Below are 25,307 nucleotides of genomic sequence, written 5' to 3'. Positions count from 1 at the left end.
TATGAAAAACCTTCAGCTAACGTCGTACTTAATAGTGAAAGTCTGAATGCTTTCCACCATGACTAGAACAAGGATGTTTGTCCTCACTACTCTATTAAACACTGTCCTTGGCAGTCCTAGCCAGTGCAATAAGGAAAGAAAAAGAAATAAAGGCAAACAGATTAGAAAGGAAAAAGTAAAACTATCTTTTTTTCACTGACAACTTAGCCATAGAAAAAAATCCTAAGAAACCTACCAAAAACAGTTACTGGAACTAACGAGTGAATTTATTAAGGTCACAGGATACAAAGTCAATATTTTATATATTATCCTTCTATATGCTAGCAATTAATAACTGGAAAACAAAATTAAACAAAAATACCCTTTACAGTAGCATCCAGAAAATATGAAATACTTAGGGATAAATTTAACTAAATAAGTGTAAGACCCATCCACCAATAACTACAAAACATTACTGAATTGCTTTTAAAATAAGCCTTCAAACACTACTTACATAATTACAAATAAAGTCATCAGCCTAGCATTTGAGACAGTTGAAAATATTACCCTTATCTACCTCTCCAGGCTCCTTATCCAGTTCTCCCTTTCATTCTGGTTATTTTCCATACTTTAAGTATACTCCTCTGCTGAAGAGAATACTGCTCTCTCCGCATGCAAGCAATTTAATCAATCATTTCATCTCTCTCTATCCCTAAGCCACCTCTCCCTCAACTATCTCTGAATATTAGAATTCCATCTCAAACTACTTCTCCAAGAAGCTTTCTCTAAATATGATCTTCTTTTCCTCTAAGATGCTTCCCCTGCTCCCCAAAGCACTATGCTGGTGTATCTTACAGCATTTATCGCATTCTGGATTGAAGTGCCACTCTACCTTTGTACTTCTAGATCGTAAACTGCTTGATGAGAGGGACTGTGTCTGATACAACTACCCTGAAATACCTAGTGCTTTAAACAGAGCCCCTATATTAAATATTTGTTGGGGCAAACATTTGAAAGATGGAATTGAAGCAAAGCTCTTTTATGAATACAACTTCAAGACACCAAAAGGCATCATTGTCATAATCGAATGAATGATGTCCTGACTCTCCCAGGGGCTGGACCAGGAATTTAGCCATGTGGTGACTTTCCTTTCATTCAGTTCTGAGGCATGTTAGCTCAGTTTGGCTTCTGTTAGTTGGACCAATATCAAGATCAAGACGAAGTAAAGCATCCTAGCCTAAAGGACAAAGACAGATCCTCAGTCTGAATAAACAGATCAGGGAGGGAAAGAAGGGGGAAGCCAATGTCATCAGCACAAGGCAGGAAATGTATGAGAGCAAAACAGAAGCATTAAAGGTTGTTTCTGAAGACAGAATAAAAAGGAACCTGAACATCACATCTTGGGGGTCCGTGTTGCTAGTAAAAGACGGAAACCTCTAGGATACTCTGCCACTCTGGAAACATCTGCAAGGGTAAATGGAGGATTAACCACCTCCAGCCCAGCCCAGGAGGCAAGCAGCACAATCAGGTCCTGAGCAGAGGCACAGGGAGGAGCTAACTGGCTCTGTCCCAGAGAAGGTCCCTGGAGAGGCTACTTGGATCTCACTCCAAGCACAGAGTGGGAAGGGAATGTTGCTGCAGAATGGAGCTCATATGCCTCACTTGGCCAGATGCAACTAGCCAGAGAAAGACGGCTCTTTAACTTAACCTCATTTCATAATTATCAAAAAATATCATAGCTGATTAACAGCAAATGCTCTCCGTCAATGTGAATCTGTCTTTTGACCCCAGATTGGCAAAAGCTTCCCAGCTCTTTGCTTGAGTACAGGATGTCCTCTTGCAGGTCATCCTAACACCTTTTAATCATCCTCCAGGTTTGCTACGGTTCCTATAGCCTTCCATGGAGCTCTAGTTCACCAAGATTCACCTGTGTGCACTGTTGTTTTTAAAGCTGTCTAGGGGGTGCCTGGGTGGCTCAGTCAGTTAAGCATCTGCCTTCGGCTCAGGTCATGATCCCAGAATCCTGGGATCGAGCCCCACATCAAGCCCCACATCGGGCTCCCTGCTCAGCAGGGAACCTGCTTGTGCTTCTCCCTCCCTCTGCCCCTCCCCCTGCTTGTTTTCTCTCTCTTTCTTTCTCCCCCACTTTTGTCAAATAAATAAATAAATAAATAAATAAATAAAATCTTTAAAAAAATAAAGGAGTCTAATTTCACAAACTTGTCATAATTCAGCATTTCCACCAGCCAATTCACCTACCTTCCCCAGTTTTCTAAAGCTTTCTAAAATTCCCTATATCGTCTCTTGAAATTCATCACCTGACTTTATTTCTATATGCTAATTCCAGTAAGTGAGTGGGAAAGGAGGGTTAATTACTAGAAACAAGAAAGACAAACATCCACATTTCATACGCATCCATCCAAACTCAAAATCTGGAGGGAAATTTCTTTTACTTTTGGTTCAGTTTATACCACCACCATTTCAGACCTTCAAAATAAAGACCCCAGAACCGGTTGTTGAAGACGACACAGGGGAAACTTCACTGATATTGTCATTCCTTTTCCAAATCAATGTGCAAAATTGCCAGATGCCACTAAGCCACCAGGATTTAGAGGGTTAAAACTTTCCACTGCTGGGTTTCCATATTTGCTTTTTTTCCTCAGTATTCAAGTGGCAATTCCCTGACACTCTGAAATTTTAACACTGTGTTCAAATCGGTTACCTTAAACGTACTTCAAAGTAGTATGCAAGTGGATAATTCCCCCTAGAATTGTACCAGCTGTATAAGAATACGGTCAAAATCAAACTCTTCATCAGCAACTGGAGTCTTTGGCTCGACTTCTAAATGAAAATCAAAGCAATCACGCACTGTGGGGTTTTCTCTTTGCACATATGGAATCATGTGATTTTCCACATGGATTCTGTTGTGAGGCTATCGAGAGGGTGAAACAGTAGGGATTGTGGAACCGGCAGATCTGCTGCCCTAAAGCTCAGGGACAGATCCTTGCATCTCTCCTTTGAGCATCCCAATGAAGACTCCTCACAAAATTCACTGTCAGAAAACTTCTTAATGGCAAAGTATCTGAAAAACAACTTGGTATTTTCATTCCTGACCGTAGGGTTATATTTGTGAGGTAGGGTAGTGATTAAGAACTTGGGTTAGGTCAAATATATATATATAACTTGGGAAGAATTTACCATGAAATTGACTTAACGGCAAAATTAACATTCTCCATCTGTTAAGAGAAAAACATAAGACTGCTTTGACAAACCTTTTGCTCTTAGAGAAATACACATTTCAAGAATATGTTATTTTTCAATTGCCTTAGGGATAGGTAGCTGATGACAGGGGTAAGAGGGAGACTTTTGACCATATATTCATATGCACTTTCCGGATTGAGGCATATAAATATATTACACATTCAAAAAAGTAAATACAATTTTATAAAGGAAAAAAAAAAAAACCCTAACGATGCATTTGCTATTAGGAAATAAAATGAAAATGTCCTAGATGATAAAAGATGGAAAAGAGGATTGGGACCAAGAGGTTAGTCACCTAGTTAGTTAATATACCACCCTCTCTGGCTCCCAAAATATTTGTTAATTCAAACGGATAATTGTTTTATTTTTGTTTATTTTTGTTTTGAGGTTGAGGGAGTGGTAATCTACTCTCAAAAAAAAAAAAAAAAAAAAAAAAGACGGTCCTCTCCAGCAAGACCTTTTATTCTCCGCTGCTCAAATCCCATTAACACTAATCAGCACAATGATTAAGCACATTGTGGTTAAGTACTCTAGTTGATAACGACTCCTTTGGAAAAAAGGTTCCCATAGCTACAGGTAAAGGCTATCATCAAACTCAGCTTTTCAGAACAAGACTTGGTGTCACAGATCGGAGAGTTAAGATTGTTTTAGTATTAATCCGGAGGCTTGCTTTTTTAACTTCACTTGACTTCATCCGTTTAAAAGACACATCGGAGAGTCCCTGCATACACCGGGCACAGTACCAGCATCGGGGGGAGGGGGGGGGCCTGGAGAGGTAGGAAAAAGACCTCAAAGATAAGATATGGCTCCCGCCCCCAAGAACTGCAATCTGCTGAGGAAAGCAGCCACCAAAAGAACTAATGACATTATGATGGTAATTACGCCCCTTAACTCTATAACCAAGCCTTGTCCTCATCACTAGGAATGGTCAGTTTCTAGACTGGTTTCACTTTCCCATCTTCAAGCTGCAGCACAGCTGGGTTTCCAGCTGGCTGGGGAAGAAAAGATTCTTTAAATAAACAGCATTTTAAAAATATGCAGTCGCTTTTGCTATGCTGAATTTTGTGAACCACCTTCCTCTAATATGTGAATCTGGTTGTCAAATTAATTAAAAACTATCCTAAAGGATGTAAAGTCTCCCCCCCCCAACCCACTCCAGGGATACACCTTTTCCATCTTTACAACAAAGACCACTATACGTTGGAAGAAAACTGCAAATCAGAAAGTCCCAAAGGAAGAATGATTTTTTTTTTTTTACGCTATTTGCTCTGTCTATGTAACAAGGAAACAGCTTAAAACCATATATATAGGAAAGCAACAAGATAGGGTGTGATTATACCAAAATATATGCAACCATCATTAAAAATGCAGGACTATTTGCAGAACAGGATGCTTTTATAGCATTGTACAGAGTTGCTAATCCCTAAGACTCCTTTCTCTTTTTCCTCTCCTTTCCACAGAAGGCACAGAAAACACCTCCCTGTATGCAAGCTTCTTAGAAATGCAAAGATTTTACTCAACTCTTTACCACCAGAGGTAGTAATTTTGGATGAATGATACACATGAGATCTATAAAAATACCCCTCAGATATTCAGCCAGAATTCACAGGCTTCAAATCAATATTTTACAGTTGCAGTGAAATTAGCCATTCATGAGGGCCTTCTAGAAAGGGTCCAGTAGGACCCCTCACTGATGCTACTGAGGCATGTGCTAGCTTTTAATCTCAATATCCCTCCATATGATACATCGTCCCAAAGCCCTAACCCACGGCTAACACGCCTTTCTAGATGATCTCCCTAGGAACCACCACTCTCTGAATCCAGACACATTGGGAGCTGAAACTGGCTAAACAAAGTAACAATTGAACCACAATTGCTCAATGTAACGCGCATGATGACAGTTTCTGAGTGCCAGTTTCCCTATTTTGCAATGGGTAAATCTGCTCCAAGGAGAAAATGTTCCCAATGACCCCGTGGCCCAGAGGGCTTTCTTTAGAGATAGCAAACAGAAAATGAATTTGTTAGTTATTTCCTGCTGAGCACAAGGAAGGTGTTGTGGTTAGTTAGGATGATTTTGTTTCCTGATTTAATATACCATCAGCACTGCATGTTTTCCTTAACCCCATAGTAGAAAATAAGAAAATGCAGTTTATGCTCTTCTGGCATATAATCACCAGTTCCACAAGTTTCCTCTCACAAATATGTCCTTTAATTTCGAATCCCCTTATATAAAGTCCCCCCCCCCAAACTGACAGAGATCTAGATGCTATCAACTCAAAGCCAAATTGCATTCTGAAGTGTTTACTTCCATACTTGTTCCTGCTTCTTGACAATTTGCAGTATGTGAGGGCCTTCTCTTTAGCCGGGATTGTGGCACTCTCTGAGAACTGGACCCACACATGTTACTTCAATAAAATGAAGTGATCGTAACCTGAAAGCAGACAATAGTTCTGACCTCCACATCTCTCATGATCTCCACATTCAACTATTCAACTCCTAAACTCTCACCAAAACAAACAAGGTTTGTTTTGCGAAGGAGGGAAGTGGGAAAGTAGAAGGAGGAAGACAGGGGATTATCTGACAAAGACCATTGGGTCTCAGTGGACCAGACTAGGGATTATGTGGTGATGTGCACTGTGCATATTCAGGAGCAGCTCACCGAAAAGCAAAACAGAAGCTGTCCTTGGACAAGGTTCAATAAATGTTTTTACTATCTATTTCCCACAGCACAATACAGTTCCACAGCTCCCCACGGGATCTCAGATAAAATACTTAACAGAATAAAGAATTAGAAATTCTTAACTGGTCTCGACTTGTCATCATAAAACAGTGAAGAGCATAAAACCAACATTAAAGAGCAGTCAACAATATTCCTCAGAACAATGTCAGAGAGATAAATCACCGTTACCACCAAAGTTTTTCCCTCCTCATTAAGATACCTCAAGATTCTTCTGATTAAAGTGGCCACGGTTTAACATGATGCCTGGATACACTACCACTGCTAAATTAAAACTTGTCTCTTGAAAGACAGGGGTGGGGGAGGGCCAAAGAGGAGGAAAGTTTCCAAAAGTCAAAGGCACTGATCCAAAAAGGTGAGGGCAGCAAAACTTCCTATGAGCTGTTCCACATTCTTTGCTTCCCAAAGCCTATCTAGAACCGATTGGTAAACTGGTAAACATGCCAACTTCAGCGACGTCCAGGACATCTATCATAATTCAGTCATTACCCAGCCCAGAGTCACACAGCAAGCACCACATTCAGCCTTAGCCGGGACAAAAGGAAAGAAACCCCAACAGGAATAAGCACAAGACCAGCCAGCGCCAAATACTCCAGTATGGGGACGACTGGGTTTGAAATATCTCATGAGAAGTAAGTCCTGGGTTCAGGGAGGAGAAACAAAAGCTCTCAAACTGGTATTTCTTTTACTCCGGCCGTGGGAGACCTCCACTCCCTGCTACAGAGATCTACAGACTTCAGTGTTGATCACCTGCATTCCTGTGCAGGTGCCCAACATCCTGAAGAGGAGAGATGCAGTCAACACATCCTGCCAGTAAGATGTCAGAGCCTGAACTTAAACGGCATTCAGCAGAAGTAAGTTACTCTATTTCATTGTCATCACAACCAACAGACCTAGTCAAATCTCCCAGAGACGGCCAAAAGAGGTGTCTGGTCTGCTCCCCGGTTCCTGGAGGGTAAGAGAAGGCTGGGCTAACCCGCTTAGCAGAGACAGGCAATCGCAATGGAGAAAACACCCCGCGCCACATGGAGGACAGAAAACAGTAGCAGAAAAAAGTCCAACTCTGCCTGCGCCAGCGGTGTGGATGAGCAGAACCCGGAGCCCAGGAGAGGAAGGAGGGGGCGGGGGGCCATCATTCCCTGGGCGAACTTGTCAGCGGAGGCCTTCACCACCTGGGAGTCTGCCCGGCTGCTCCTGCAGACCCCGGCCAGCCTGCGCGAGGCAGGCCCCTCGGAGCAGAGCGCGCAAGGCCTCCGAGTGTCCCTCCTGACTCACCGAGCCTCGGGCCAGCACCACCCGGACTTCTCCGTTTTTCCTGCCGCTCCTGGGCTATGATGGCAGCTTTCCAGCTCCACATGCCATACATCAGCCGCAGATCGCTGCTGGCACAGGCCAGCGCCTTCCCCCGCCCCCCACCCCTGGCACACTTTGAGCCTGATCCTCCTCCCCCCCACCCTAACCCCCTCACCCACCCGTGCCAGGTGCCCTGCCCAGGGGCGGCCCCACCCCCCAGCCCCCTCCCCCCCTCCCCCGCAGCCGGGCGCTGCCAGGCCTGGGCACCTGCAGCACCTCTCCGCCCTACCCCCAGTCTCCACCACCTCGCCCCTCCCCCCTTTCTCTAGCAGAGGGAGGGGGCGACTCACCGCAGTCAGTGCACAGGATCTTGCCCACCTCTTTCTTGAGGTTTTTGCCGTTGGTGTCGATGGGGGCAAAGGCCGTCTTAAAGACCAAGGGCTGCTCCGTGGGCTCCAGGAAAAAGATGTAGCGCTGGTTCCTTTCGAGCGGCGCACAGGAGCCCACGCTGATCACCTGCTCGCGCTGCAGCCCCCCGCTCCGGAGCGGCCACTTGTCCAGCACCTTCACCAGCGCCACCCGGCCCGAGGCGGGCGGCTCGCGGGTGCTGTTGGAGCTGGAGCCGCCGGCTGGGGCCAGCCCCTGTACCTTGCCCTCCACCACCACCGGCGCCTTGTACGCCTGGTCCTGCACCGACCTGAGGCTAGGCGAGTAGCAGGCGAGCGACACACCGAAGAGCAGCATGGAGAAGCCGGGGGCCGGGTCGCGCCTCATGCCGCCGGCGGCTGCGGCTCGAGAGCGGGCGGCGGCTCTCCGGGCTGCGGGGCTGCGGGGCTGCGGCTGTTGCGGCGGCCGCGGCTCTGGGGGCGCAGCGGGACGGGAGATGCTGCCGCCGCTGCTGCCGCTGCTGCTCCTGCTGCCGCTGCTGCCGCTGCTGCCGCTGCTGCTCCTCTCGCTGCTGCCGCCGGGGCTGCTGCTGTCGCTGTAGCTGCTGCACCGAGCCTTCTCCAGGGGCGGCGGCGGCAGCGCTGAGCAGCAAACCTGCCGCATCTGGCCAGGCCATTTGGGGGGCTCCGCCGCTCCGCCGCCGCCGCCTTGGGAGGGGAAACAGAGCCCGCTAGAAAACCGGAAACAGCGTAACGTTAGCACCTCGGAGCCCTCCACCGGCAGCCGGGGGAGGCGGCCCAGCGAGGGCAGGGGGCAGGCGGCAAGCGGGCCGCGATGCGCAGCGCGGAGCGGCGCGGCGCTCCCACCCTGCGCGCGGGGACCTGGAGGAGGCTGCGGAGAAGAGGACGCCCGCCCACTTGCTCTCTCGCGCCCCCTCAACCCCAGGACCGAGCGAGGAGCGCGGCTTCTGCAGGGGAAGCTCGGGACTGCACTGCTCTAGCGCCGGGTTTCGCGGCCCGCAGGGGCGCGGGAGGCATCGTGCTACCTTTGCTCGGCCGATTTATGGGCAGGACAGCGGGACGGCGCGGGAGGAGAGGGCGGAGTAGAGAAAAGGGATTCTGGCACCGTCCTATGAACGTGGGAGTGGGTCACAGGGCGGGCCCCTGCCTCCGGCCGTGGGCTGCAGCCGCCAGCGAGAGTACCTCGCTCGGTGTGGTGGGCCAGCCTTCCGCCTCCTAGGTTGTCCCCTTCCCCCGGAGGACCCTAGAGGCCGGCCCCTAATGGAGCCCACGTGTTCGGCCCTGCCACCGCCTAGTGAGCTCTAGGGATTCGAGTTGAGGTGGGGAAGGGTTCCGGTCCCGTCATTTTGGAAAGAGTTAGGGCTACGTGCAGTCTTGTCTCGGCATTGAGGACACCTAACTAAGGGTGGTGGCTGGGAGAGGGTCCAGTCCCCAAGACTGTGGGCTTTCTGCAGCGGCCAGGCTGGACCAGGCTACACGCTGTACCACCTCATCTTCCTTTAAAAAAGCTGTTCCCTAAGGGAAGTGGGGGCTTCTTGGGAGCCAACTCGAGATCCAGAGCCTGTCAGGGCCAGAGGCTGCTCCATAGGAAATGGTTTCTCTTTTAAAAGTCTGGTCCTGGCAAGGGACAGGAGAGTTTGATCCACTGGAGCCAACGTCTGAGTTTAAAAAGCAAATCCACGATCCGTTCGCCTCCTATCGATAAGGATCTAGGGAGTTTTCAATTACCAGCTTATATCCTTGAAGGATGTGGAACTCAGGAATTCCACTCAGGTCTTGGAGAATTTTATCCCTGCCTGGGCCTCGCAGGAAATGGGCCCAGGGATGTCTGGCTCAGGCTTGGACTGCTATTCTGGAAAGGAAGGACACAGCTAGACCTTGCCTGCTGGCTGTCTAAGAGCCACCTCAAACTTAACATATCCAAAGCCAACAGCATTATTTCTCCCACCCCGCTCCAAATTCCCTATAATTGTTAATGGCAGCATTTTATACTTGGCCTCCTGATCCATTCCAATAAGTCCCTTAGTCTCTTCTTATTCTCCCTCATCCAGTCAATCACCAAGTCCTTCTGCTCTACCTTTTAAGAAAATCTCCAATGTATCCAGCTCCTCTCCAACCCTGCTGTGAAGGAACCCTGCCTTAGGTCCGAGTGCTCATCATCTCTCACCTGGACTACTGCAAAGCCTCCTAACTAGTTTCCCCACTGTTTGCCTCATCAGCCTCCTCCAGTCCTACCCCTGTCAGAGTCATCCTTCGAAAAATAAAATGTAACTATCAGTTGGCCATGCCACTGCTCTCAGGAGTCAAGTCCAAACTCTTCAGCCTGACTCCTCCTGGGCTCCCTCTACCTAACCAGCTCCGTACTGTGGGAGCCAGCCCCCTACCCTAGGAATCCAGCACAATGTGTCGTCTCTTGCTGTGCTTCTGCCTACAACGTCTCTGGTGTCCAGAAGCCTCACCTCAGCCTTGTCCATCTGGAAGGCTCTTCTTTCCCCAAGGCCCAGCTCAGCATTATACCTCATCCCTCCCTTCCTTACACCCACCTCCATCCCGAGCACCATACATATAACTTGATGGAATCAATCCCTTCCTCTTCCGTGTAACCACGTGCCTCGTACATATTCCTATTACGGCACTGACCTATACTAAAAGCAGCTGTTAGTGGGTCTGCGTTAGACCCATCGGACCAGGCACCTTAACGGCAGGGACTATGTCCTATTGGTCTTTGGAGCCCTATCTAAAGGGATGTCCGACACAGTGCCTGGCATAGAATAAAGAGCAGCAAATCTTCCATGAGGAAAGGAGGGAAGGAAGAAAAGAATCGAAAGTCATCTCTCTTAAAGGCATCGGGCCAAACTTGTTGGCCCCTTCAATGTCCCCCTTTACGTTTTCATAGATCACGATCTCCTACATCACAGAACACCACTATGAGGAATATTGCTAACTTCACCCTCCCATTTTCCCATGGAACAAACAGTCCTAGGGAGGAAAAGGGACTTACTCAAGATCACACATGGCCAGGACTGTATTCAGTCTTCCATTTCTTTTTTTTTTTTTTTTAAGATTTTATTTATTTATTTGACAGAGAGAGACAGAGCGGCAGAGAGAACACAAGCAGAGGTGGGGGGCGGGGGGAGAAGCAGGCTTCCCGCTGAGCAGGGAACCCTATGTGGGGCAAAAATATGGAACGCTTCATGAATTTGCATGTCATCCTTGCGCAGGGGCCATGCTAATCTTCTCTGTATCGTTCCAATTTTAGTATATGTGCTGCCGAAGCGAGCACCAGTCTTCCATTTCTGACAACAGAGTAGTGGTAAAGAGCTTGTTCTCTGGCGTCAAGCAGAGCTGGGTTTCTTTTTTTTTTTTTTTTAAGATTTTATTTATTTATTTGACAGAGAGAGACACAGTGAGAGAGGGAACACAAGCAGGGGGAGTGGGAGAGGGAGAAGCAGGCTTCCCGCTGAGCAGGGAGCCCGATGCGGGGCTCGATCCCAGGACCCCAGGATCATGACTTGAGCCGAAGGCAGACGCTTAACGACTGAGCCACCCAGGCACCCGCAGAGCTGGGTTTCAAACCAATTTTGTAATTTACCACCTTTGGAATGAGCCTGTTTTTCTCCCTAGGCCTTGGTTTCCTCATTTGTTTAACAGAGATAATAATAGGGTCTACCCCATAAAGTTGGTTTTTGCTCATGATATACTTAATAAATACCCAGTGAATGGCTCCTCTGTGCCAAGCACTGAGACACAGTACTGACCGCTGGATATACTGCAGGGAGCTGAACTGATTCTGTCCTTGCTCGTAAGACACGTACTGTTGGGAAGACAACAGTAAACAAGCACACAAATAGGTAATTAATTACATATGATTCATCTCCTGAAGGAAATAAACAGGATTAAATGCTAGGGAATAATGGAAAGGGGAAAGGGCAGGTATAGTTGGATCATAGAGAGCTTCTCTAAGGAGATAACATTTAAGCTGAGACGAGAAGGATTTGAAGGATTATGTGAGATAACAAGTGTAAAGTGCTTAGAACAATGCCTGGTACAGAGTAGGGGCCAAAATTAATGTTGAATATCATTGATAACTTACTTGTACCGGTGGTTCCCAATCTCAGAGCTGAGAATCTCTAGGTGGTGTGTAGTTGATGTACTCTTGGACTTTCTGTATATTGATAAAGACAATCTAACTTTTCAATAGTAGATGCCACTGTGAGGAATAAAAATACACATTCTTCTTTTTTTCCACATTTCCCATTTAAAGTATAACAAGACATTGTTAAGTATGAAGAACAGTGGAAAGATGTGCTATCATTTTGACTTTTTTAAGAGGATAAATATGAAAGTATTTGTAAAATATAGATTACCTTTGAAAGACACAGCAGAAATCGAAACAACAACTGGCTCTGGGAAGGACACTGAGTAACAGGAGTAGAGTGCAAGTACTATTCCCTTCGGTACCTTGTAAATTTTCTATCAGGCTCATACTATCTACTTTCTTTCTTTTTTTTTTTTTTTTTAAAGATTTTATTTATTTATTTGACAGAGAGAGACACAGTGAGAGAGGGAACACAAGCAGGGGGAGTGGGAGAGGGAGAAGCAGGCTCCCTGCAGAGCAGGGAGCCCGATGCGGGACTCGATCCCAGGACCATGGGATCATGACCTGAGCTGAAGGCAGTCGCTTAACCAACTGAGCCACCCAGGCGCCCTCATACTACCTACTTTCTATCAGGCTCATACTACCTACTCGAAAAAAATGTTTGAGAGGATCCTCTAACTTTTCACCATTGCTAAATTTTTTCACGTATGTTCTCAATCAAAAGCTACTTAAAACAGAACTGTTATTTTATGGGATTCCTTGAAATTATTTTTGCCTTAAAATGAGATTCTCGGGCGCCTGGGTGGCTCAGTCGTTAAGCGTCTGCCTTCGGCTCAGGTCATGATCCTGGGGTCCCGGGATCGAGTCCCACATCGGGCTCCCTGCTCGGCGGGAGGCCTGCTTCTCCCTCTCCCACTCCCCCTGCTTGTGTTCCTGCTCTCGCTGTCTCTCTCTGTCAAATAAATAAAATCTTTAAAAAAAAATGAGATTCTCATGCTAAAAAGCATTGGGAATTAGTGCATTATAATTTTACCCTCTTTAGAACGCACGGTAAGTTTTGAGATCCCAACAGACTACCAGAATTCCTGTGGTCAAAGAAGTGGGGGACTTAGGCAGAGGCTTCTAAGGGGAAGAGAAGTACCTGTCCAGGTTTTCTCAAGGTGTGATGTGTATGAGGATAAGCTTCCAGAATTAGCCCCAAGCATTTAGTATAGAAAAACACGGGATTGAGTTTCCTAGAAGGACAGCCCAATTCTGTATTGGCTCTTTCCTGGGGATCAAAGTGAATGAGTAGGCATGTTTTAGAAAATAAATCTTGATATTCTGAACCTGCTAACTATTCATCATAATTCAGTAATTGATAATAAAAATAATAACAGTCACCATTTATTAATGGCCTATTGTCTGTCAGGAGCTTATGTTTCTCCGTACCTCAACAACGTTGCATTTTACAGATTGAAGAGACTTCTAGAGATTTAATAACTCGCCCAAATGACAGGCAGAGTTGGGTTGCCATGCAGGCTTGTCCATGGCCAAAACACCTGCTTTGTGCACACCACCGCGCCAGCCCTCCGCCTCACCGCATGGTCACCTGAGAGGTCTCTAATCTCTCCCAACCTCTTCTGCCAGGGGCAGACTATTTGAAATTTATACCACTGGAGAGCAAGGGGTGTAGGCATCACTTTACAAAAAGATGAGGAAAACTGAGACACTGAGAGAATTTAAGTGACTTTCCCAAGATCACAAAGCCGTGGATAGGGCCAAGGTTTATCACAAACTCAAGCTCATACTTTCGGGAGGTTTTTTGGTTTGTTTTATTTCTTTTCTTTTGTATTTCTTTTTATTTTTTCAGCTTTATGGAGGTATAATTGACAAAACTGTAAGATATTTAAAGTGTACAAGGCAGGGGCGCCTGGGTGGCTCAGTCATTAAGCGTCTGCCTTCGGCTCAGGTCGCCATCCCAGGGTCCTGGGATCGAGTGCCGCGTCGGGCTCCCTGCTTGGCGGGAAGCCTGCTTCTCCCTCTCCCACTCCCCCTGCTGGTGTTCCTGCTCTCGCTATCTCTCTGTGTCAAATAAATAAAATAAAATAAAAAATAAAGTGTACAAGGCAGTAATTTGATACACATATACATTGTAAAAGAATTCCTATAATCGAGTTAATTGACACATCCATCACCTCACATATTTACTTTTTTTGGTAAGAACATTTAAATTCTATTCTATTAACAGATTTTAATTATACAATACAGTGTAATCAACTATAGTCGCCATGTATACATTAGATCCTAAGAGCTTATTCATTTTATAACTGAAAGTCTGTACCCGTTTACCAATCTCTCCCCCTTCCCCCACTCCCCAGCCCCTGGCAACCACCATTCTATTCTGTTTCTATGAGTCTGACTTGCATTTCATTTTATGTCATTGTTTTATTTTGTCTTGATTTGTTTTGTTTTGTTTTGTTTTGTTTTAAGACTCCACACATAAAAGACACCATGCAGTATTTGTCTTTGGCTCATTTTACCTAGCGTAATGCCCTCCAGGTTCACCCATGGTGTTGCAAATGGCAGCATTTTCTTCTTTTTTAAGGCTGAATAATGATTTTGTAGAGAGAGATATATCCCATCTTTATCTATTCATTCATCGATGGACACTTGGGTTGTTTCTATACCGTAGCTACTGTGAACAACACTGCAATGAACAGGGGAGTATAGATATGTCTTTAAGATAATAAATGTGTTTCCTTTGGATCAAGCTCACACTTTTGAACAGAATAACACGGGGAAATGGAAAGACAGACCTGTTGACTGCAGCATGGCTCCCCACCAGGTTGTGAAAAAAACTGGTTCATGGTAGCAGTAGGGCTGTGTCACTATATAATAATCACTGAGAATAAAAACAGAAGTAGACAGAATGGTATAGACATTCTGAATTCAAGATAGAACACCCACATGAAAAGCTTGGCTTCTTCTTCCAGATCCCTCCTACATAAGATGGGCTTCGTCCAGCTTTAGTCGATTCATTGGCCAGAAATGGCCACTGGACCAGGTTACATGAGTCGCTATGACCAGGAGAACTGGCTCGTCAAGGAGATGTGTACGGCCTTTATGTGGTCACCGAGTCTCACCCATCAAGCCCAACACGACAGGACAGTCTCATTTTCTAAATAAAGACATTTTTGTAAACTTCTTTTTTTCTCCTTTTGAGATCTGTTTTCTAAATTTGGCTTCCAGAGTCACTCTCAGGTTCTGTGTGGTTAATTTCTTTTCCTCCAAGGATTTTCAAACAAGGGACTAAATAGAAAACAGATACTGAGACTCTGAGAATATTAGCACTGGGAAGGACTTTGGCATCAATGTCGTCTGAAGTCGTCCTTTCAAGACGTAGACAGAGGCCATAGAGATGATTTGATTTGCTCAAGGTCACACAGCCTCGTTAGCGGCAGGAACAGCTCTAACAGCCCAACTCCTTGCTTGGTGCTGCTCTGTCCACGGTTCAAAATCCTGGCTCCGCCCCTTCTAGAACGGGAGCTCGAGCAGTTCGCTTCACCTTTCTTAGCCTTGGATTCCAGCCCCCAGCGATACTGGGGCAACGGTGTATCTACCTCTTAGGGGTTTTGTGAGGATTCAGTGAGACAATTCATGCAACACGCTTTACAGTATCCAGCACAGAGTCCCTGGCCAAGCATGTGGGCGATGGGCTCACATTGTCTACGTCTGAATTCCAGCTCTGCCACTTGCTTGACTGACATTTTGGCCCAGTTACTTTACTTCTCTGTGTCTCAGTTGCCTCCACTGTAAAATGGGTAGAGTGATCATAGGTTCTACCTCATTACAACTATAGCGAGTCTTAAATATAATAATATATGTAGCCTACTTAAAATAATGCCTGGCTCATGTTAGCTATTATTAGTCCGCCTAGACTGACCATTTTTCTTATTTTAAGTAGCTAGACTTAACTCCGAACTCAGCAGTTTTAAAACCACCCATTTTCAGATGTTTTGAATACAAGCTAAAATTCTTAAGAGTAGAGCCTGATGTTGTACTTTACATATGTATGTATATATGTATGCATGTATGCATTTATAAGAAGTCACATCATTGATAGACCCAGCTGCTAATGAAGAGAGGGCATGATTCAGTCATTTCTAACCTAGGGCTATGTCTGGAGTCCAAGGGTTTCCACCGTCCCATTTGCTGAAAAGGGCAGCAACCCCTCTGTCTGCGTTCTTCCATCTGGGATAATAATAATTATTTCTTTGTAAAGTGCTTGGAGACCTTTACATGAAAAGTGCTATGTGAGCCCAAATTATTATCTCTTTTCCAGAGATCACTTTTAGATTCAAATCCAGAAGCTCCTTAAAATAGACCACAGCAGAGGTATCATCTGGACACAGACTATCGGGTTTGTATTCTCACGATCGGATAGTACGTTCACACTTCACCCCCTCAGTGGTTTTCTTTTACATGTCTGGGCATATCTAATTGGGATTGGGGGGGAAATGAGATGTCCTCAGGCTAGATGTTCTTACTGGTTAGCATTCAGAGATTTGCCTCCCTCTGTTTTCCTGATTTGTGTATTTGGAACCCTCTCCTGAGGTCAACAGGAACTCTGAGGTTGATTCAACTCTGGGGTCATGAAGTGGGACGAGAAGAAGAAAGTATTCTCTTATTCCCAAATCCTCAGGCTAGTGTACCTTAGAGTGCCCAGTTCAACCTTGTCTCTACCTCATAATTCCCAGGTCAGGAATGTTAAGACTTTTTCTCTCCTGAATTTTCTTTCCAATTCATAAGCTCATTTATTCATTCTACTAGAAAGCATTTGTTGAAAACCTACTATGCATACTGACCTAGATGTTAAAGAAATAATTGTCATGGTTCCTTTTAGCTGGAGCTAAAATCTAGGCAAAATTGAAGTCAGGAGCTAGCACTTGCCCTTGACCTTTCCCTGCCCCCTGCCAACACACACACTTTTCTCCTATAATGTCACCCTCTTCTTTGCCTCTCAGGCTCAGTGACCCACCATGCTTTCAGCTCTCCCAATTCTGAGGGCAGAAAGAGTTTGCCGTGCAAATGCTAGGCCCTCAATGTTTGCTGAACATGACAAGCTCAACTCCACTAAGGGATTAATATCTATTAAAGTCTAATGCATTATCTCCTTAAGTTGTGCCTTAGTTTCTAAAACATTCTACGTTATTCATTCCAAAATGAAGTTCCTTATTCCCAAAAAGGTTTCATTCATTCTTTCTTTTAAAAAATCCATGCTCTTGAAGTGCTTAGACTCTTAAAGGGGGATAGATGCTAAAAAGGAAACAAGGACTCAAACATTTTAGGAAGAGAAAGAAAAGAGGAAGAGAGAGTTTGTGAGTATGACTAGATTGGAAGTGACTTGGACAGACTGCCACTTGCAGGGATGGTCTCTCTAAGGAAGCAGTATTTGAGCTGGGATTTGGAAGGAGGAAGAGGAGTTGCCATATGAGACTCTGGGAGCAGAGCGTTTGAGGCAGAGGGAAGAACACCATACAAAGGGCCTGAGGTAACATGATCAAAGTATGGAAGGAAGGTCAGAGAGGTGGGAAATTGCTACAGCAAGGGGAAAGCGTGGCATGGAATGAGGTTAGGGAGATTGGTAGGGATCAGACTTGGGCTGAGCCTTGTACTCTAGGATAGGTTTGGATTTTATTCTAAGTACAATGGGAAGTCCCTTGCGGGGGCATAAGTAATGGGAATGACATGGTCTGGTGTATGTATAAAAGAGATCACTCTCAGATATGGGGCAGAGACTGTAATGGTTGAAAGAGTGGAAGCAAAGAGAGCAGTAAAGAAGCTGTTACAGTACTGTGGGTAGGAGGTGACAGTGGCTTAGAATGGGGTAGTGGCAGAGGAGCTGAAAAATGGGTGGAATTCAAAATGTAATTTGAAGGTAGAACCAACAAAACTTGCTAGAAGATTGGGTGAAGTGAGTGAGTATAGAAGTGAGTACAGAAAATAAAGTGACTGAGGATGACTCAAATTTTGGCTTGAGTAACTGGACAGATCGGGATGGGAAACTTAGCAAGCAACATACTGGGGCTGGAGGAAATAGAAAATTCCAGTTTTGACATGCTAACATCTCAGAGACCTGTTAGACGTTCAGATGGAAGTTCAAGTACCAGCTGCACAGGTAAGTCTGGACTTCAAATGAGAGGTCAGAGTTAAAGGTCTAAATTGGGACGTCAACATACAGATGTTACGTAAAGCTATGGAATTGGATAACGATGAAATGAGAAACCTGGTAGGGAAAATGATCTCAAACTACTGTCCAATATAAATGTATGTCAGACACTATGTAATTTTGAATTTTCTTATAGCCCTATTTAAAAAGTAAAAAGAGGGCGCCTGGGTGGCTCAGTCGGTTAAGCGACTGCCTTCGGCTCAGGTCATGATCCTCGAGTCCCTGGATCGAGTCCCGCATCAGGCTCCCTGCTTGGCAGGGAGTCTGCTTCTCCCTCTGACCCTCCCCCCTCTCATGTGCTCTCTCTCTCATTCTCTCTCTGTCAAATAATAAATAAAAAAATAAAAAGTAAAAAGAGACAGATGACATGAATTTTAATAACCCAATATATCCAGGGGTGCCTGGGTGGCTATGTCAGTTGGGCATCTGACTTTTTATTTCTGCTCAGGTCATGACTTTGGGGTCATGGGATTGAGCCCCTCATGGGGCTCTGCATTGGGCATGGAGCATGCTTGAGATTCTCTCTCTCTCTCTCTCGCCCTGCCCCTCCCCTTGCTCTCTCTCTCTCTCAAAAAAAAACCCCCAAATATATGCAAAATATTATTTCAATAGATACTCATATAATAAATTTTAATGAGAGGTTTTATGTATTTTTTTTCACATCAAGTCTTTGAAATTCAGAGTGCATGTTATGCTTACAGCAAATCTTATTTCACAGTAGCCACATGTGGGTGGTGCAAGTATAAAACTTAGCCCTGGAGCAACCCAACCTTTAGAGACTGAATAGAAGAGGAGGAGTCAGGAAAGGAGACTGGGAGAATGGTGCCATGGAAGCCAAGAGAAGAAAGTATTTTAAAGACAGACTGGTCAACTGTGTCCAATGTTTATCAGAAGCTAAGGATGAGAAAGAGCAATAGAATTCACCAACATGGAGTTCACTTGTGACCTTGACTAAAGTTTTTTCAGTGGAGTGATGGCTTCCTGGAAGGAAGCCAGGATGGAGTCAGTCAATGAAAGGTAAGGAAGTGGTGACAGCCAGTAAAAACAACTTTTTCAAAAAGTTTTGCTGGGCAGACAAGCAGAGAAATGAAGCACTAGTTGGAGGGGGATGTGGAGTCAAGGGAATATTTTTACCAAAACAGGAGATGCTAGAGGATGCTCGTATGCTGATGGGAATGTTCCAATAAGAAGGAAGAAATTGCTGTGGGAAAAAGGGCATAACTGAAGAGGGAGTTCCTTCAGAAGACAAGAGAAGATGAGTGTAAGAGCACAGAAAGGGGGCTGTTCTTTGACAGGAAAAGTGATCCTTCTATTATAACCAGAATGAAGACAGGAATGTAGATACAGTGTCAGAGTAGAGAACCAGATTAGCTTATAGATTTGGGTAGCAGAAATCTTCATTTTAACATAAAGCTCAAGCCGTAAGCAAAACAGAACAACAACAGCAAAAGAACATATTTAAGAAATGCAAGCCAGAAAGTAAAAAGGTAGTAGGCGTGTGGAAAGGGAAAGATGGAAAACTGTATTCTTTTTCCTTCCCTCTTTCACGCTGTAAAAAAGGCAGATGAGCTATCTCTGATACCTATAATAGGATACACCTGTTTGTCATACTCAGAGTCTCTCTCTCCCCTGAATGGGGTTGGAAACAGAGCGATAAAATCTCATGATCCAATCTGTGGGACAGTCTACCTGAAGCCTATTTAATCTTACACCTATTTGGAAGTCCAGGCTTCCTCCATGCCTTTAAGAAATTTGAAAGACTGCCAAGGGGGAAATAGATCAAGCAGGATCCCAACCAGGAAATAATATTCTACTTGAAACAGTTTACTGAAAATAATTTACTAAGGGGACTATTTATAAGGATGTGGGCAGAGTTAAGAGAAACAACAGGTAGGTCGAGGCACCCAGGGACGGGCAAGAGTTTGTTAAAACCTTCCCTAGACATGCAGGGGCTAGGTGAGGAAGGGGTTACAGGATCCCAGGGAGTGCTGGACCAATGTGGGAGGTGTTGTTGGCAGACAAGAACCTGGCACCAAAGTAGGGGGAAAGGGGGGAGAAGAAATCGCCCATCTCTTTCTTCCTCTTCTTCCTACCCTATGCCAAGCTTCTGCTGAGCCCACGGGAAGCCAGAGTTGATATCCCACAGAGGCTGGTGCTCCAGGGTTCAGAGCAGGGTTGGGCAGGGGGGAGAGTGAATCTGGTGGAGGGTGGGGTGGTATGTGGAAATGGTTGGGGGGCACGCGGAGTATAATTAGCACGGGAAGAGGAGATATCCTTACACGAAAAAATTAAACAACTAAATAGGAGTATCAACTATGGACGATGTATGGAGCACTAAGTATGTGATAGAGTTGAGGGGAGGGGTGGAGGGAAAGCTAAATAAAACTAGAATTTACAATCAGGCTGTAGTAACTCTGAGGTTTCAAGCTTTCGTTGATCTTTCTTACTAGAATGGAGATTTGGAGGGGTGGGGGTTGATTATTTTGTGTTTTGTTTTTATTAAAGAAAAGGGTTTATCTCCCCTTGATTATGTAGAGGCAAAAAACCCTAAAAGTAAAAATACTTGTTTGATTGCTTAGAAAAGAAATCCTGGGCAGATTTTCATATCCTATTATTCTCGGTTCTACTACCCCCACCTCCTTCCACCTGCACCACTGGAAAGAGGCCTAAACCTCCAGGAGACACTAGCTTACTGAGGCTTAAATTTAGACAAAAGCTTGATGCAGACATTTGAGGTCACTAAGCTTCTGTCACCATATGGACACAATCAAACAGAAAGCAATACAGCACTGTGGTTAAGAAGGTAGGCTCTGAAGTCAAATGGCTTGGATTTGAATGCTGCTCTGCTGCTTACCTTGCTTAAGTGACTCCTCTTTTCCGATGTGCCATCTGTAAATGGGGATAATAATAGTACTTATTCCGCAGGGTCATCTTATGAGGATTACATAAGGTACTTCATGTAAAGTACTTGGATATTGTCTGGCATATAGTGAATGCTTAAGAAGAGTCTTGTTATTAATAAAGCCAATTTTCTGATTCCAAAGTACTCTTGTAGCCAAATCTAACTCTGTGATAACCTGGCCTTGGTCTCCTGTCCACAGCTTTAGATCCTTCTCTAGAAACCTCTCTGTCTCGGGGCGCCTGGGTGGCTCAGTCGTTAAGCGTCTGCCTTCGGCTCAGGTCATGATCCCAGCGTCCTGGGATTGAGCCCCACATCAGGCTCCCTGCTCTGCGGGAAGCCTGCTTCTCCCTCTCCCACTCCCCGTGCTTGTGTTCCTGCTCTCTCTCCCTCTCTGTCAAATAAATAAATAAAATCTTTAAAAAAAAAAAAAAGAAACCTCTCTGTCTCTGTCTCTCTCTCTCACACACACACACACATACATGCACACATACAGTAGATAGTGGAGGCATCATTTATACCAAAGGTATATGGATACTTTTAAATTCATTCATGTACTAATTTATTTATTGAATATCTCTTATGTTCCAGCAACTGGACTAGGTGCTGAGCATAACTTAAAAGTGAGAAAAAACAAACTTAGCCTTTGCCCCGAAGAGCTTGTGATCCAATGAGGGATAGAAACATTAATCAAACTACTACAAATAAAAACTATGATAGGGCAATGTCCGTTACTGAATTATGATATTGCAGCTCAGTTTTTTCAGATTCTAAGGAAAAGGAGGTGAGCAGAATTTTGTGAGCGACAAGTGAGACACCAGGCTTTCCTGTCCAATATGGTAGCCACTCCCCACAGGTGTCTCTTTAAAAATTAACTATAAGCAATTAAAACTAAATAAAATGTTAAATTCTATTCCTCATTTCCACTCGCCACATTTCAAGTGCTCAATCACCATATATGACTAGAGATTACTATTTTAAACAGTGAAAATAAAGATTTCCTTCATTGTAGAAAGTTTCATTGGACATGCCCTTCAGGGCACCTCAAATGTGAAAGAGATTCATATGGTCTGGAAAGGGGATTTTGCAGGCAAAAGTAGAGAAAGTGCTATACATTACAGAAACTGTGGCAGAGATAAAGTTTTCCAAGTCGGAACCATAATGTCTAGTAAACGTAATGGTACAGGGTATGACACGATGTCCACAGTACCACATCGACTATCTCTCCTACCAATCACTTCCTCACCAAAATGACATGTTTTCAGTGGAACTTTATATTCAGTTTCAGGCATTTTTTAGTTTGCAGTTTTGTGATATACATCCAGGGGAAAACAGAATGCCCTTTAAAATGAATTATAATGCTTAAAATTCAGGGGTTTTTTTGAAATGGAAAACTATAGGGGCCAAGTGGCTCTTCCCAGAAGCTACATTTTCTTATATCTATCAGTTAGCTCTCGTTCATATTTTCCTGATTCCACTGTTTCTTACTAATGAACATACAACTTTTTCACCTTTCCTTTTCACCATTCTCTCAGGAACACAAAGCTTTGAGTCTAATTTCACATTGACTGTGTTTCTATCCATGGAGACAGAAGCAAGAGCTTTTCATTCCCTCTGTGCGCAGTCATTCTTTAATGCTCCCCTTATTTTTTGTATATGACAAGTCATCCAAAAATGCTGTAACTAGTATGGGAAAAAATGGGACTTTAAAATTTTGCATTCAGGATAAATCTGCCACGTGCACAGCAAAATATGAGGAATCTTGGTGACAGGTGGTAGTTTTCTACCTGGAAAAAGAAATGCAAGTCACCAAAGGAGAAATGAAGCTTTGTGTATTTTCTGGGTCTAAGAAAAATCATAGCTTTTTTTTAAAGAATTCGTGGGGTGCCTGGGTGGCTCAGTCCGTTAAGCGTCCAACTCTTCACGGGTAGTGGGATCCAGCCCTGCGCTCCATGCTCAGTGGGGCATCTGCTTGGAGAGGTTCTCCTTCTGCCCCTCCCCTTACTCTCTCTCTCACTCTCTCTAAAATAAATAAATCTTTTTTTAAAAAAAGACTTACTATCAGACAGTTTTAATTAGCAAGACAAAATACGGATATGGCTTCCCAGCTATAGATTTTATGGGTAAATCTTAAAATGTGGCCCCAAAAGCTGAAATTTCCCCAATACTGAATGCCTTCCAAACCACCAAGCGGTTCGACATGTAAGAAGTCCTTCTCCCTTAAGAACGTCGCGCTGTGAGGAAGCCTAAGCATCCGTGTGGAAAGGCCCACAGGCAGGAAAAGCAGAGCCCCTGGCCGACAGCCACATTTGAGCTTCCAGCTAGTAGCCATCACCAACTGCCAGGCATGAGATTGAGGCCATTTGGGATATCCCACCATCCTCAGCACCTCTGCCAATGCCACATGAAGCAGAAGAACCACCTAGTCAATTCATAGAATGGTGAGAAATAATAGTTTTAAGCCCCTAAGTTCAGAAGTAGTTTGTTAAAAAGGCAAGAGATACTGAAATGGTATCTTAGGCAAGACTATCTAGAGACTATGTAGCTCACTTCCTTTATGCACCTTATAGGTAATGGTAAGCATATCTTTTGTGTTGATGAACTCAGCTATGTTGTGATAGAAGAAAACTGACAGGCCTTCCCCCTTCTTCCCACTACCAAGCACACCACCCTCTCCATAGCTAGACTCACATTCTCTGCCTTTGCTCTCTCACACTTGAACAACTGTTCCCTGTTCCTGTCAAAAGCCAACGCTGCCGGTTGTGTTCCGGATCCCCCCCTTTCTTGTCTTTTCAAGGACTCACTCAATTATCTTTTTCTTCCACTACATCATCAATTTTTCCCCATCTTTTGACTCATTCTCATCAGTAGACAAACATGCCTTCACATCACCTATTTAAAAAAAAAAAAACTTCTTTGACTCCATATTCCCTTCACCCATTGTCCCCTTTTCTTGTCTCCATTCATAGCAAAACTTCTTGAATCAGTTGTCTCCACTTTTCTTTTTTTCTTTTTTTTAATGATTTATTTAGTTATTTGAGAGGGAGAGCAGAGGGAGGGGCAGAGGGAGAGAGAGAATCTAAAGCAGACTCCATGCTGAGCATAGAGCCTGATGTGGGGCTTGATCCCATCACCCCAAGATCATGATCTGAGCTGAAATCAAGAGTCAGATGCTTAACCGACTGAGCCCAATTGTCTCCTCTTTTCATCTACTGTGGCCCCAACTCCTGCTGGGTTTCTATCCATACCATTTCACTTTAAGTCTCTTTTCTGGCTCTTCCTCGTCTGATCAAACTCCAATTGTTAGTATTCCCCAGGTATCAGTACAGAAGATGAATTAACTCCCTCAAGAAACACAAAGGAGGTGACGAGGAGGAGAGTTTCTAAAGGATAAACAGGATCTTATCAGGAGGACAAGGAGAAAAGAATACCAGGCAAAGACAACCTCAAACTGGCTTTCCTAAAGGGACGCAGGTCCCTGGATAAATCACACTCTGTGTCATCTTCCCTCAAATTTTTTACAGATACTATCACCTTTGAAGAAATGGCATCAAAAGCCTTGGAGAAAAAGTATAAACAAAACATAAAATTTAAGTTAGTTTTTGCCATCCAGTTAGTCTTGGGGATGGGTTGTGTGTATGTGTTTGAGCTTCTATATAACATATACAAGCATATTCTTCTCTGTCACCAATTGACCAACATTGAGATTATGATACAGTTAAGTAAAAAATTACCTATACAAAACTTTTGTAGGATGCCCTCTTGCATAAAAAAAAGTATAATAAATAAACTTTTAAATTTCATTTTGAGCAAGATAGGGCTCAAATTTTAAAAAAAATTTTTTAGTAACATATAATGTATTATTTGTTTCAGGAGTACAGGTCTGTGATTCATCAGTCTTACACAATTCACAGCACTCACCATAGTACTTACCCTCCCCAGTGTCCATCACCCAGCCACCCCATCCCTCCCACCCCCCTCCACTCCAGCAACCTTCAGTTTGTCCCCTGAGATTAAGAGTCTCTTATGGTTTCTCTTGCTCTCTGGTTTCACCTTGTTTCATTTTTCCCTCCCTTCCCCTATGATCCTCTGTCTTGTTTCTCCAATTCCTCATATCAGTGAGATCATATGATACTTGTCTTTCTCTGATTGACTTATTTTGCTTAACATAATACCCTCTAGTTCCATCCACCTCGTCGCAAACGGCAAGATTTCATTTTTTGATGACTGCATAATATTCCATTGTATATATATACCACATCTTCTTTATCCATTCTTCTGTTGATGGACATCTAGGCTCTTTCCATAGTTTGGCTATTGTGGACATTGCTGCTATAAACATTGGGGTGCAAGTGCCCCTTCGGATCACTACATTTGTATCTTTGGGGTAAATACCCAGTAGTGCAATTGCTGGGTTGTAG

At 44.4% G+C, this 25,307-nt stretch overlaps 1 long non-coding RNA gene and 1 other non-coding gene across 2 annotated transcripts in view; both read right to left on the bottom strand.

Annotated features, from left to right (window-relative positions):
• Positions 1–25,307, bottom strand: part of LOC145722453 (uncharacterized) — a 388,135-nt gene that overhangs the window by 39,396 nt on the left and 323,432 nt on the right. The gene's annotated exons all lie outside the window — the stretch shown is intronic.
• On the bottom strand, positions 10,854–10,960 carry LOC115940318 (U6 spliceosomal RNA). Its single transcript, XR_004075074.2, has one exon. It is a non-coding gene; the product is annotated as a U6 spliceosomal RNA (small nuclear RNA).

The sequence above is a fragment of the Leptonychotes weddellii genome, chromosome 7 (assembly GCF_054177405.1).
Source record: "Leptonychotes weddellii isolate Sample4059 chromosome 7, ASM5417740v2, whole genome shotgun sequence".
NCBI classification, from domain to species: domain Eukaryota; kingdom Metazoa; phylum Chordata; class Mammalia; order Carnivora; family Phocidae; genus Leptonychotes; species Leptonychotes weddellii.
The sequence above is the reverse complement of the archived record's forward strand: the minus strand, read 5'-3'. Positions and strand labels throughout refer to the sequence as shown.